Here is a 4,364-nt window from a genome sequence, read left to right on the forward strand (position 1 = left end):
GGAAATTATTTTTCCCAGTTTTTCGAGATGTGATGAAAAAAGAAGGATATGTCTAGTGTAGAGGTTTCTTAGCTATCCCCAACGCGCTACATAACTTTTCAAGTCGTTGTTGTTGCTGTTAGCCTTTTAAATAATGCCACATACCCTCACTGGTGGTATCGGCCAAGCATCGAGATACAGAGGCATTTCAAGTCTTTTTGCAACTTTTGAAATTTCATCCTCTATTGTTAAATTTTAGTACTCATCTTTGTCTTCCTTGTATTGTTAGCGGTGTTATTCTTCTTTGTATCGCGTAATGACTATGAGGTGGAATTAATTTGTAAGAACTGGTGCGCACTGCATTTTTCTAGATTCCGGAACCACTAATCCAGCTGTCATAGTGGTCTATTTTCGGGGTTCGAATATTGCGGTAGTTCTTCTTTATTTACTCGGACTGAATTGGCGCTAGCTTTTCGGAATAATAATCAACGCTTTAAAACAACAGGGCAGAATTAAGTTATATTATCTACCCCTGATTGTATAGGTTTCATTCCTCCTTGAAAGTTTTAACATTGCCACTGCTATGTGATTGGTTTGCTGAAACACGAAAATGCAGATTTTAAGGGAAAATTCAAATGCACGTAACCTGCTCGCGTGGGATATATTACACGTTTTATATAGCATACGAAATAATTGTCTCATATTCAATGTAACGTAGAAATCGGATTGTTTACTTTATTCGCGTAAACGGGGAAAAAAAGAGTCCACTGTTTGAAACTACTACTTTGCAAATGAGTACAAGAGCAGACTTTTCGCCAAAGCGTGTTATTTTTATTAACTGCAAAAATTACGCTTGGAACCAGACGAAGGTATAATTTTTCGGCTAGATATATCGGAGATTTTTGTCAAATGTTACGCTACCTCGTAAAAGTAAGCGCAGTCCTTACACAAATGCGCACTTCGCTTACAAAAATACGCCCAAATGCTCGACCAGAGCAATGATCCATACGTGTCAAATGCACACCAGAGAAGCGCTTTTTATTTGTATCCCGGGAAAGGACAACAAGCCTCAGAACGTGAAAAAGAAAGCAATAGAATTTTCTCGAAATCCAAAGCAGATATGGGATACACATGAGCGAGAAAACCAGCAAAATTATTTTTTTCTCATCCTATGACGCACTGTGTACAGGTGTGGCCCCGATTGCGTCCGGCGTAATGTGACAAAAATACAACAGCTTTTTCCCGGGTTCACCGTACTAATGAAGTTTGTCGACGCAAGAGGTGTATGCAGACTTCTTTTTTATTAATGTCGACACAGGATTCGCGTCCTCGATAGATTCATCGCGTAACGTGTGCAAACATCACACGAAAGGAGCCACTTTGACGACGATTTTATTTTACCATCTGGTGCGAACGCGGTAATTGCAGTGGCGACGAGGTTGGCACAAACGTCCCTTTGGAGCCTGTGATTCTGTGCCTGCTGCAACGAACCTGGCGCTTAGGGTCTACTCAAGCGAGCCGAGTTGCCGATAGCATCTGTGCGCCGTGTGATGAATTTCGCCGATAAAAAAATGCACACGAAACATAATAAAGGACAGAAAACAGAAAAATAATTTATTTCAAAGAAGTCTGTGCTCATTGTGTTATTTACCCAGTTCACCACAGATAGCTTTGCTGTACCCCATTTACAACGATACTATTTTCGCCAAAAAACTTGGCCAAGAAAAAGGACATACCAAACAAAAAGCCTTCCCGCAGCATGAGCATACGTCTAGGAATGGAGAGGCCAACTGCTGAAATGCGGCACTAAGCTTCGGAGTGCACCCTCAACATTCAGCCTGGGTGCCACGCTTTGCGCAGGTATATTTTTCGCCGCCACCCTCAGAAGTTTTGGAACAACACATTTAGAGCCCTGAGCGCCAAACTTTACTGGACAATCTAGATGGCTCTCAGCCGTACTGTGGAGTCATTGAGGCGCCAATAAAGGCCAAAGGTCTCTAAAGGTGAGTGCAATAGTTATTCTTGCTTTGCACAAGTTGAGAGCTCAAGGGGTGCCTTAAGTGATCAACTACATGGCAAAAAAACAAACTTCGTTGCTTCGTTACTTTTGACAAAAGGGTACATGTGTCAGGAAAAGCAGCTCGAGACCTTGCGTACCTTGGAGCTAAGGAGCAACTGCGACAGGCGTTTTATTTATATATTTTCTATTTACCTCCAGGGCTGAAGCAAAAGTGAGGAGTAGGTGAACAATAGTAATTAGTGTTCGGTAGGGAAAAAAGTTAAAGAGTGGCAACCTAGGTATAGTATTTTTAAATCGCAAGTTATCACAGATGGCGACAATTCCAATCCTCTGATGTTCGCGATAAGAAAATGAAGAAACGTTTTTGTGTTACCCCGCTCAATACGAACCTTAAAGCGTTTGCCAAGACTGTTCGAAATGTCGTGTGGCCGAAATATATCCATCACGAAGGTAGTAAACTGATAGTGACTGGTGCTTTGATAGCGTTTTCTTGGCTCTTAGTACTTTCCTGTTACCCCGTTAGGAGATTACAAGTAGCAGAGGTTGTGAAAAAATGTAGTAACTGCTAGTAGTATACACCTTCTTGACCGTTACAGCCTCTTTAGTACCTTCTTACTGTTCAAAGGGAGCAAAAGTGTTAAATTATATAGGTAACATGCTTTAGACAATATCGGTTAGACAACAATGTTCCAGCCTTATGTCACATGCGTCTTTTTAAGACACAAATGAAAAAACTTCGCTTTTGTCCATTCTTTAGTCTCCCATATTCATTTGTGCATTTTTTGTGAGACTACACATAAGGTAAATGATTTACGGTTCGGAATTACAGCGCATTAAGTAAACGCGGCTTGGCACTTGTCGTGTGAATAAATACATGATTTTAACTGTGCTGCATACGCTTTAGGGTTTAACACGGCGCGTTGAAAAAGCACAAAGGAAGAAAATAACCAGACCTTGGTCTATAAATAATAGTTATAAACATACAAGCAATATATCCAAGCACAGCGTGTTCATTGTGTATAAGGCTATCCTTTGCCAGCCTATATTGCCTGCTGTGATGGAATAATCATATGCGCGCTCAATTTCCATTCGAAACGTCATATGATCGAATGCTGAAATTTTCATGTTTGTGTATCTCTCTTTCAGTCCTTTCTATTATGCGCGATTAGTGGTAACAACAGAATTACCTCGCTGATATTGCTGTTGAAATGAGGCTTCGCATCAATTTCTTAACATCTTCGTCGTTACTACAAGCTGTAGCTTCCCTTCGTAGGGTACTCTTTTCATTTGTCAAAAAATGGGGCTGACTATTGTGAAAAGAGAATTTGTTCGTAATTTAATAATTAGAGTGTGTTGTAAATCTTAATAGAGGCATTTGCTCTGGCTTCTTTATTGAGGTAGCACAGGCAGGTGAAGGTAGTTACTGTAGCTACTTTCGAGCGGTGTCCAATGTTTCTATGATAGTTCCTACTTTGCAGCGGCGGTAAATGTTGCAATATAGCACTTACTTCCTGCAGTTACTATCTAGATAGCCAGATATGTCACAAGCAGTTACTAACCGCAAAGGTAGTTACGTTGGCCACCTTTTGCTTAAGATAGGCGTGTATAAAACTACTTTAACAGATTTTTGCGGTGGGATGCTAATGGCGGAAGGTAAATATTTGATTTAATGAGTGTAAATTATGCTGACAGTGCGCTTATAATTTTTGTAGCAATCAGGAGTAAAGCGAATTTTTGATTCGGTGATTTGTTAGTTTTCCAGAAGAGGATATAAAGCTACCTCTGGAGAGAAGGCCCATCAAAATAAGTGGGGATGGGATTGCGTTCACCGAGCTCACACACACACACCAAAAAAAATATTGGTCTCGAGGAGATTTGGCTTTTGCACGAATAATGCGTTTCTATTCACAAAGCATTTTCACTGACGTAGTTCTACAAATCATGACGTAGCACAATTCCGTCATCAGCCTTGTCGCTCACCTTTGTGGCGACGTCAAGTTCAGCACGCTGGTGCCTTGAGCTTGCGTGTGCTTACGCTACCTCCGGCTGGGCAACCCTTCAGAGTAAAGCTTAGAAAGCTGAATCAAACAGCCTGTATAGCCCTTACTTGCGCGCGTAGTACATAGGGAACCCGACCGTGATAGGAAATATTCGCTTACAGTCCGCGTGCTGCGTCGCCTGCTTGTTGTGTGTACATGCATCGCTTCTATCCGATAACGTACCCTGCAATTTGACATGTTCGCCGCTTCATATATTACAGCTCAACAAGTTTCCTCCTCCATTTGTGTCTCTCCCATTCATTATGTATCTGTACACAATAGGAAGATGCTGACTTGGTGAATGACATCGATTTTCTTGGGAGCAA

This window comes from Amblyomma americanum, chromosome 2, assembly GCF_052857255.1.
Source record: "Amblyomma americanum isolate KBUSLIRL-KWMA chromosome 2, ASM5285725v1, whole genome shotgun sequence".
Taxonomy (NCBI): domain Eukaryota; kingdom Metazoa; phylum Arthropoda; class Arachnida; order Ixodida; family Ixodidae; genus Amblyomma; species Amblyomma americanum.